We start from the raw sequence: 11,117 nt of genomic DNA, 5'->3' as shown, positions 1-11,117 counted from the left end.
CTCTGCTCTTGGGCATAGCAGCAGCAAGAAAGATGCACGTGGAGCCTCTGGATGGAAAGACAGCATTTCCTCGTGGAGGAATGAAGGAAGAAGTCTACCTGGAACAACCACCTGGATTTGAAAGGCACAGAGACAGGTTAGTGCTTCTGACTCCCCGTGGCCGTCAATCAAACAGCTGGGACACCTTTGACCTCCATCCACAAGCCACAATCGGGGGAGGGGGGGTGTTCCCTTTTTTTTTGTTTTAACCCCGAAAAACCTGTAGCAACGAATCATCGATAAATCAGTGGGGCATTTGGACAGGGTTTCCAATGTTTCCTATGAAAAAATGTTTTATGAGGGAAGCCTGTATCCCGCCCACAGTACACGCCCACAGCTTACCTGCCTATGTGTACCTAGGCAAACACATGGTCGGCCTCACCCTTTGTTCTCCGAGCCTCGTAGCCACCGCACAGCTAAACGTAGCAATGGAGAGGATTGTTCTTGTGTTGCTGGCTCAGATGCTAGCAATAGCCCAGCGTGTCCGTGCCGCCGTGTCACGGATGAGGTCTACTTTTTGGGATTCCAGACTACGTGTAGACAGAAGGAGGGCCATCACTAGAAGCAAATTTCTTAGGGCACGCGTGGTGGCTAGGAAACGCTGGCAAGCTCTATCAGAGGTCTGGTTCCCCAGACAGTTCTGGGTGGACGAAAGATCCACTGACTGGTGGGAAGATTTTGTGATGTCTCGCTGGGATGATGACCACTGGATTGAATGCTGGCAGGGGCTCATGGGAATTGTAGTTCATGGACATCTGGAGGGCCACAGTTTGACTCCCTCTGCTCTTGGGCATAGCAGCAGCAAGAAAGATGCACGTGGAGCCTCTGGATGGAAAGACAGCATTTCCTCGTGGAGGAATGAAGGAAGAAGTCTACCTGGAACAACCACCTGGATTTGAAAGGCACAGAGACAGGTTAGTGCTTCTGGCTCCCCGTGGCCGTCTGGGATGATGACCACTGGATTGCAAACTTCAGAATGTCAAGGGGAACGTTTTTTGAAATTGTGGAAGCTCTCCATGGCCGCATGGAGAGGCAAGTAACTGGCATGCGGTGCCCTATTCCTGTGGGGAAAAGGGTGGCAGCCGCCTTGTGGTACTTGTCCAACCCACAGTACTTCCGGACAGTTGCCCAGCAATTCGGATTAGGAGTCTCCACGGTCAGCGAGATCCTGCTGGAGTTCTGCTTCGCCATGGAGGCAGAATTGTACAGCAAAGTGGTGTGCCTCGGAGACCGGCTTGGAGCGGTGGGTGTCCTTATATCCCCTTTGCCCTTTAATTTTTTTTCCATTTTTGATAGGTGAGCAACGAATACTCGATGCGCCCCACGTTAACTTTAATCCCTGGTGTCTATTCTTTTCTTTTTCTTTCCTCAGACGGGTTCCCACCTTGTTTCGCCGCGGTTGACGGTACCCACATCCCGATCCGAGCACCTGAGGGAAGCATAAAGGAGCACGGGAACAGGAAGGACTTTTGTCCTGTTCTCCTTCAAGGAACCGTGGACTTCTCCGGACGGTTTATAGATTTTGAGGTGGGGTGGAGTGGGAGGAGGCACGATGCCCTTGTGTTCCGTGAATCGAACCTCAGGGCATCCATGGACCAAGGGGTCTTTGTCCCCGGCAACCCCACCGCCACCATTGAGGGAGTGCGTGTTCCGGCTTTGGTGCTCGGAGATGGAGCCTACCCCACACGACGCTGGCTCATGACTCCCTATAAGCGGCCAAGGACAAATGTGCAGAGCTACTACAACCTCAGGCACTCCCGCGCAAGGAATGTCGTGGAGCGTGCCTTTGGCCCTTTGAAGGCTCGGTTCCATCGCTTGATGTCACGACTCCATGTGCATATAGACCATGTGACACCATTGATCATCGCATGTGTCATCTTGGAACAACATCTGCGAGGACAAGGGACATCACATCCCCTTCCCAGTGGCTGAATCAGACCCTGTAGTCCTTGAGGATGCAGCAGCCATCCCTCAAGCCAGAAAAAAAAGGATCTATTCGGAGGGGTGCAAGGTTCGGGACGCTATGGCCCTTTTCAGAAATAGGAGACGGTTTGGATTGTGACCTTTTGCCTATGTGTGCTATGTGAAATAAAGTTTAATGTTCTTTGTTCAACCTTGTCTTCAGCCACTATCTTTGTGTTGTTTGACTAAGTAGCCGATTCTCTGGTCCGAAAGCACTTGAACAGACCTCACTGCCTCACTGTAGTAACACCCCTGTGAGATTGACAAACACAAGACAGAAGCACTCTACAGGCAAGGGTTGGGGAGGCGGCTAGCCAGGAAGTGTTGGCGACACCTACTCCAGTGGAGGACATAGGCACTGATTTTATTTGATGTTCCAGGGAATAATTCCACTGGTGGACAGCATGGCTACATTTAGGGCCATTTCGCACAGAGCTCAAAGTGGCTATTTGTTTGCTGTTTGCGAAATCGCTACTTCAACTAGCGAAATGTAACTAGCTGTGCCCGTAACGCACAGCTGCGGTTTTTGCGGAATTTAGCACTTTCACTTCTCGTCACTTTCGTAACCCACAGGCTTCCGGTTCTCCGTCTTTTCGCTACAAAGGAGGTCCCTTTTTAGCGCTTCTGGCCTCCCGTGCCCGTCAATCAAACTGCAGGCACACCTTTGACCTCGACCCTAAAGCCGGACTTGTCGGGGTTCCCTTTTTTTAAAAAAAAAACCAGGAAACCCCGTAGCAACGCGTTATCGTCCAATCATTGGCGCCCTTGGAACGTGTTTTCTATTGTTTTCTATGAACCAGAGGTTGATGCATTGATATGTTTGATTGGTTAATCCCCGCCCACAGTACACGCCCACAGGTTACCTGCTTATATGCACCTGGGCAGACACGCGGTCGGCCTCACTCTTTGTTTGCGTAGCCTACTGCCCGCAGCACAGGTTAACGTTGCAATGGAGAGGATTATTTTTCAATTGTTGGCTCAGATGCTTGCGGTGGTCCAGCGTATCCATACCACCGTGCGGCATAGGAGGGCTGCTATCGAGGACTACCGAGAACGTATTGCCGGAACGATGACCACCAGTACAAGACGTTCTCTACGGGCAACCATGGCGGCAAAGAAGCACTGGCAAGCTCTGGCAGAGGTCCGGTTCCCCACCCGGTTCTGGGTGGACGAAAGATCCTCTGACTGGTGGGAAAATTTTGTGTGGGCTCGCTGGGATGATGACCACTGGATTGCCAACTTTAGAATGTCTAGGGGAACATTTTTTGAACTCGTGGAGGCTCTACGTGGACGCATGGAAAGGCAAATCACTGGCATGCGGCGCCCCGTGCCAGTGGAGAAAAGGGTGGCAGCCGCATTGTGGTACTTGGCCACCCCTCAGTACTTCCGGACAGTAGCCCAGCAATTCGGACTCGGAGTCACAACGGTTGGCGATATCCTTAAGGAGTTCTGCCTCGCCATGGAGGCGGAATTGTTCAGCAAAGTCGTGTGCCTCGGAGACCGGCTTGGAGCGGTGAGTGTCATTCTATCCACTTTGCCCTTTAAATTTTTTTTCTTGTTTGACAGGTCAGCAACGAAGACGCGATGCACCCCACGCTGACATGCCATGGCTTATATTCTTTTCTTTCCCTTATTCCAGAGTATGGACGGGTTTGCCAGGCTTGGATTCCCGCATTGTTTTGCGGCCGTCGATGGAAGCCACATCCCTATCCGTGCACCCGGGGGAAGCATAAAGGAGTACGGGAACAGGAAGGACTTTTGTTCTGTTCTCCTGCAAGGAACTGTGGACTTCTCCGGACGGTTTATCGATGCCGAGGTGGGGTGGAGTGGCAGGAGGCATGATGCCCTTGTTTTCAGGGAATCGAACCTCAGGAAAGCCATGGACGAAGGGGTCTTTGTTCCAGGAAACCCCACCGCCACCATTGAGGGCGTGCGTGTGCCGGCGTTGGTGCTCGGGGACGGAGCCTACCCATTACGCCGCTGGCTCATGACTCCCTATAAGCGGCCAAGGACAGACGTGCAGAGCCACTACAACCTCAGTCACTCCCGGGCAAGGAATGTAGTGGAGCGTGCCTTTGGACGTTTGAAGTCCCGGTTCCGTTGCTTGATGTCTCGACTCCATGTGCATATAGACAATGTGACTCCGCTGATCATCGCATGTGTCATTTTGCACAACATCTGCGAGGACAAGGGACATAACATCCCCTTCCCTGTGGATGAACCTGATCCTGTAGTCCTTGAGGACACACAAGACATCCCTGAAGCAAGGAAAAAAAGGATCTATGCGGAGGGGTGCAAGGTTCGGGACGCTATAGCCAACCACATCTACAGAAACAGGAGGCGTGTTTGATTGTTTTTTCTACTCTGGTGTTGAATAAAGTTTTATGTTCTTTGTTTAACCTTGTCTTGTGCGGTTTGTCTACTTAGCCAGCAAAAAAACGGGGATTCTCTGGTCCAAAAGCACTTTGACAGCCCTAAATGCTAACTCCCCGCTGAAATTGACAAACACAATACGGAAGCGCTGAACGGGGAAAGTTTGGGGAGGCGGGTAGCCAGGAAGTATTGGCGACCCCTGTCAAACTGGAGGATCAATCCACTTATGTTCCAAGGAATAATTTCATTGGTGGGCAGCTTTGATACATTTAAAATAAGGGTGGTCGATCGGAGCAACGCATGTTCGTTCCCTAACCGTCATTCCGAAGATGCCGAAGCCACGGAAGGGCTCCTTCTGGCAGCGCGCCGAGGCTGAGGCACTTCTGGAGCTTGTTCTCCAATCAAAAAGTGTTGGCCGCCTTATGGCCAGCACCCACTGCCACACCAAGGGTGCTTACCTGGTGTTGGCATCAAAGCTGAGGGAGAGGGGCTACGTCCGGACCTGGGAGCAGGTCCGGACAAAATTTAAGAGGGTGAAGCTGGACTTCCTAAACAGTCTAGAACAGTGTGGGGGGGGGGTCCCGCAGCCAAGTGGGAGAACGGTCTTCCACGACCTGATGGTCAAGATATGGGAGAAGGCTGGGAAGCCCCCCCTGGAAATGAGGAGGCATATGGGTGAGTGCTGCCCTCGTTGTGTTTTACCCTTAAACATGCATGGAATGACTAGCTGCCTCTTTCCCCTACTGTCCCCAATGAAATTCGAGAAAGTATTAAGATGCTGTCAACCCCCTCTGACTTAGCCCGCCAGTACTGTAGAACCACTTTGGTAATGCGCTTTGACTCTGATTGTGGTGTGGCCATCAGCTGTGTTTCATCTCTGGTTTGTGTGCTTTTACTTATGATTTCTCTTTTTCTTTGCCCAGCTACACAATCACCATCCAAGCTAGCAAAAGCACCTGAGCGTGAGGAAGGGGAGGAAGAGGGACCTTCCACCTCAGGACAGGCTGCAGGTGAGAGTTTTATGTCTTTGAGGGAGACCCATGTGTGTGTCTTTGGCCACCTCATGAGAAGGAAGGACTCCCTGGAGAAGAGCCTGATGCTGGGAGCGATCGAGGGCAAAAGAAGAAGGGGACGACAGAGAATGAGGTGGCTGGATGGAGTCACTGAAGCAGTAGGTGCTAACTTAAATGGACTCCGGGGAATGGTAGAGGACAGGAAGGCCTGGAGGATCATTGTCCATGGGGTCGTGATGGGTCGGACACGACTTTGCACATAACAACAACAACAACATGTGTGTGTACCCCCATGGAGCCATAAGGGAGCCTGCTGTGATGCTTCCATTTGAAGTGTGATTAAATTCTTTATTTGATTTCTATAGCAGAAACTATGGAGGCAAGGCTGCGTGCCATGGAGGCCAGGGTGACTTCCTTAGAGGCTGAAGTGGCAGACCTAAAAGGGGAGATGGAGCGGCAAAGGCAGCAGAGGGAGGCGGAAGAACGTAGGTTATGTTCCCCACTGCCCAACTCTTCTCACACTGTGGCTAAGGCCACTAAAAAGTGTATCCATGTAAACTCCAGATTGGAAAATATGTTTGGCACTAATGTGTACTTTTTCTCCCTCCCCACACAGTTAAGAAGAAGGAGGACGAAGACCTCTTCCGCCGCAAAGTCAGGGGGACCATGGGACGGTTGTGCAGGAGAGTGAGGGAGATGGAAGGGGCTGGTGAGGGGAGCAGTGGGACCTGAGTTTTGTTTTCTGTTTGTGTTTTGGGGTGGGGGGTGTTGGGGGGGGTTCCTAGTTACATTGCCTATTTTTCTATGCCTGTTTAACTGTTTATTAAAATAAAATGTTGTTGCAAATTTTCTGAAAAAGACTCCAGTGTGACTCCTTACACTCGCACACCTTTCACCCCAAACTCCTAAAACACCTTTAACCTTTAAAACACCCTCCAACCTCCAACCCACACAACGGTACCAGAATAGACACAATCACTAGAGAGGGTACACAGAGACAGAGTCAAAAATATAAACTTTATTTAACAAACAACAGCAAACACAGATAAGGTTAAATAGACAAACTGGCCCAAACTAGGAGGGGGAGAACTTGTCCGCGGGTTTTATTATTCTCTTCCCGAGAACAGTCCTCCTTCTAGTTTGGGTCGAGGCATTCTGAGACGGGGTCGGTGGGGTGGGTGCTGGAGGTGGTGGTGTAGGTGTGGGTGGGGGGGGGGACGTGCACGGTAATCTGAGGAGGGTTGGCCGTCTCCATTACCATGACCGCCCTCTCCATCAGCCTCCTTATCAGTCTCACCTCCTCCACGCTTTCGCGTAGGGATTGGTTTGACTCCCTAAGGATTGCCCGCAATTTTTTCCCCTCCTGGGCCACGAGGGAGAGCATTGCTTGGTCTGCGGCAGCGGCACGCCTTGACTCCTCCTGGCAGTGCTCAAGGATCCTTTCTCCAACGCTTGTTAAGATGGAGACGCGCCTCAGCCTGCCGCGTTCCCTCGCCAGCCTCTCCTCTGCTTGGAGAGCACCTCTAGGTGGTGAGCCGGCTGGACCCAGGGCTGGCTCATCTTCATCTGAAAGGACCTCTGTTGGCAAAAAATGAGAAACAGAACTGTTAGTACCATCGAGACAGTCAAAACCCACCCTGGTGCACATGGTGGCCTTTTTTGGTTACATATTGTTAAACCAAGACTCAAAACAATGCCAGGGGAGCACATGGTTATTGTTTGTTTGCCCATGGTGGCCTTTTTTGGTTACATATTGTTAAACCAAGACTCAAAACAATGCCAGGGGAGCACATAGTTATTGTTTGTTTGCCCATGGTGGCCTTTTTTGGTTACATATTGTTAAACCAAGACTCAAAACAATGCCAGGGGAGCACATAGTTATTGTTTGTTTGCCCATGGTGGCCTTTTTCCTTTGCCTACTTTCACAGCAAGACTCACAACAATGAAAAGGGAGCACACAGTTAGTGGCTTGCGACATTGTCCTGCAGCCATGGCTCGAAAGGAACAGTTCATGCACGCTCACCATCTTGGATCTGTATCCGCCTGCGCTGGGCAGGAGGTCCAGCCACCCCACGCTCCTCCTCCTCCTGCGTCCCGGGTATGAAATCTGCAAAAAGGAAAAAAAAACATGATTTAGGACCAAAGTGTGGCAAAGTAAGCTTCAAACCCTAAAGCAGCAACGTAGAGGGACTCTCTTCTGTCTCTTAGCAGTGCTGCTGCCCTGCACAAACAGAAAAGCACAAAGCAGTTAACCCCCCCCCCTTAATGCAACTGATACTTACCAACGTTTGTTGACGCCCCAGAATCACTGTCCTCGGCCACCGCTGCTGGGGACTCGAGGACCACCGTCCCTGGCATCTGTGTCTCTGTGGACAAGAGCAGAAAATAGTGAAAAAGGAGCAAGCATACAACCTGAACCACACAGCAAGCTCCCAAAGTAGTGGCTAAAGCACTGCAGAAGGCCTATGGCTGAGGCATGCTGCAAAACTTTTTGGGTTGTTGGTTAAACAGTACCGTTTTAAAAAGCAACCATAGCTAGCAATCCACAAACAGGCTGGCATATTATGCGTTGCAACGAACACAAGGCATACAATAGTGAAAAAGGAGCAAACATACAACCTGAACCACACAGCAAGCTCCCAAAGTAGTGGCCAAAGCACTGCAGAAGGCCTATGGCTGAGGCATGCTGCAAAACTGTTTGGGTTGTTGGTTAAACACAACCGTTTTAAAAAGCCACCAAAAGCAATCCACAAACATCCTAGCATATTGTGCGTTGCAACGAACACACGAGAAAACGATTCCCAAATGTCAGAACACACATTTGCTCAAAATGAATTATAAAATTAAAATAAAAGTGCTTACCGGAGGCAAGGGGCGTTTGCTGAGGAATCTCTTCTGGCTCCCCAGGAGCGATGGCCAGTAGGTCCAGCGTGACCATGTCCGCGCCTCGTTGCTGGACGGGGGGCGGAGGCCGGACGGTGGACGAGGTGCCCTCGCCGGGATCCTCTTCAGCGGGTGGTTCCTCGACCGGGGCAGCCGGCTTCCGAACCACCTTCAGGCTCCTCCCGACGCGCTTCGGCCTGCCGGCTCCGTCCCCGTCGCCGTAGAGTGGGCGCTGCTCCTCGAAGTACGGGCAGGTTACTTTAGCGTTGCCGGAACCCTTATTGTGGTTCATGGCCCGCATGTACTCCGCCCGCATTGTTTTAGTTTTTGACTGGCATTCAAGGCCGGTCCTGTTGTGGCCCAGGGCACGCATCTTGATGGCCACTTGTTCAAAGACCTCCCGATTCCTGTGCGAGGACTGGAAGGCGTCCTGGATTTTCTCTTCCGAGAAAATCGCGATCAGGTCCCTGATCTCTGCGTCCCTCCATGTTGGCCCCCTGCCGGTTGCCGGGACGGACGACGCTTGCAAAGAAGATTCCATGGTGCCTTCGCGAGTAGCTGAGCAAAATGGAGGTGGTGCGAGGTGCAGGGTGCAACGGATCATATACCTTCCCGCACACAAAGACAAAGGGACTAGCCGGCTCCTGATTGGTGGAGGGCAGTAGGGGACAGGCACATTGGCCACATGAGGTCACATGTCACGTTCAAAACTCCTCGCGCGGGAACAGGATCTGCCCCTAATGGCCAGATTAGCGCCCTTGTTGTTTGACTTCTCGCATGCGCTGATTCGTCTACACGCGAGAAGAGCAGTTTGAACATGCAGCGGGAGCCATTTTACTGAAATGTCCGCCATTACAAAAACGCATGCCGGTGTAAAACCGAGAGCAAGTGCAGCGGTACGCGACAGTTCCCCAATAATATTCACCAGCCAAAGCATAAATCAATGACATGTTACTGGCGAACGTTCGTTGGCACGCTCAGCGGGAAGTTTTTTAAAATGAACGGTGGACGGCGACTCCGCTTGCCGGAGGTCTAGCCGCCGATGGAAGGGGTTGTCCGCACCCAAGCACAACCACGTACCCGGAACCACACAAAGACCCACTACACATAAACCGGCCCTCATGGTATCACCTCGAATCATATCTATTGAACCCCACTAATCTAAACAGGAGACTGCGAGCGGCGAACGTTCGTTGGCACGCTCAGAGGAAAGTTTTTTAAAATGCTCCCTGTACGTTGACTCCGCTAGTACTGGCCGAAGGTAGACGGGGTTTTAAGCTTTGGGCAAATGTTTGGAACGTGACGGTGTGTGCCACTATGCTTTTGAAATACTCTTGTGGTGTCCGGGCAGAATTTCCGAAAGTGATCGTGCTTGAAAGCCAGTCGCTGTCTCGTTGCCTCGTTGATCCCCGCTCGCTCGGAGAAAAAAAATGGCGGACAGTTCGCCGGAAGTTTGGAGGAAAGGCTCGGGAGGAGGGACTTTGAAGAACCCGCAACAATGGTAACGCACAAGTCTTTGGCGCTATTGTCGCAGATTGGTTGCAGGACTGTATCGCTATCCGGAGGGTGAATCCACTTTTCTGGATTCCCCTAGAAGCGCTACAACGAAGCGCTTTTTGCGGGTCGGTTGCAGGACTGTTGCAGATTGTCTACGACGTCGTGGGTTATGGCAAATTAGTAGCGTTTCCAATTAGCAACCATTGTGCTACTTTGAAGCCGTGCGAAATGGCCCTTAAAGTTTTGGAGGCTGACTTGACTGTGGTGGCTATGAGAAGCCTCTTCCCCCAAATGCTTCTATCTACTTTGGGACAGCAGTAAGATGCTGTTATTTCCAGCAGAGATTACCAGCTACTAAGAAGATGGTGGTGCTGGAGAGGGGACTAGTGCGCTTTAAAATTGTGGTTTGGGGTGGGGTGGGGGTGGGGTGTTCCCTGTTTCATCCCTGTTTTAAAAAGTTTGTTTAAATGTTTAAAATGTTTGGGGGGTTCCCTGTTTCATTCCCTGTTTGATAATGTTTGTTTTCTATTTATTAAAAATAAAATGTTTGTAATACTGTTGGCAGAAAAGCCTCCAGTGGGACTCCTTACACTCACACCCCTTTCACCCCACACCCACACATCACAGTTTAAACCCATTCACCAGAAAGGCCTGCCTGCCTTCAGAGGATCAGAGCATCAGAGCAGTCGTCCAGCCATCCCATTCAGGCTGCCGGGCTTCTAGACACCTTCCTCCTGCTGAGCTTTGAAGGGCTGGGACGGGTTCGGGCCCTTGTCCGCCCAGCGGGAAGGGCTTGCTGCCCTCGGCTGGCTCAGGCACAATGGAGGATGCTAATCTGGAGGGCCTTTCCCTCTGTGGACCAGCAGTTCAGGGACTGGAGTTCAGCAGCTGGGCCAAGGTGTATGTCTCCACCTTATGAGCCTACCTTCTGAATTGTCGGAGGTCAGACATCAACGCGGCTGCTAATGCTGGTGGTGGGGCAGGGAAGCGTGTGCCGAAGGAGTCGGTGTGCCACAGGCCCAGGGGGTGATGTCCACTGATGTCCGCGGATACTACCTTCCCATCCCCTGGCTCGACATCAAGGGGCTCGCCTTCCAGACACCATTAGGAGGGAGGTTCCCCGTGTCGGTGCCCCATCGATGACCACAGGGATTCGGAGGCAGATGCTCCTTTGGGCTGCCCCAACTGTTCCGCTGCAGGGCCTCCCCCTCGGGACTCCGTACAAGGTCCAAGCGGTTGGAGGTTACGTGCAGGGGAGTGCCGGCTTTCGGATCAGACTTTTCTCATGCCGCTGGTGCTCGTAACGCTGCAAGAGAGTCAAGGGGGAGTCACCTGGGTCTCAGGGGCTGC

At 51.9% G+C, this 11,117-nt stretch overlaps 1 long non-coding RNA gene across 1 annotated transcript; it reads left to right on the top strand.

The window, feature by feature from the left end:
- Positions 1-813: 813 nt before the first annotated feature.
- Positions 814-6,083, top strand: LOC143821108 (uncharacterized). The gene is made up of 4 exons (XR_013225680.1): positions 814-953; positions 5,298-5,384; positions 5,753-5,872; positions 6,004-6,083. It is a non-coding gene; the product is annotated as an uncharacterized LOC143821108 (long non-coding RNA).
- The last annotated feature ends 5,034 nt before the right edge of the window (positions 6,084-11,117 follow it).

This window comes from Paroedura picta, chromosome 11 (genome assembly GCF_049243985.1).
Source record: "Paroedura picta isolate Pp20150507F chromosome 11, Ppicta_v3.0, whole genome shotgun sequence".
In the NCBI taxonomy this organism is placed as follows: Eukaryota; Metazoa; Chordata; class Lepidosauria; order Squamata; family Gekkonidae; genus Paroedura; species Paroedura picta.
This window is presented reverse-complemented; position numbering and strand designations above follow the sequence as displayed.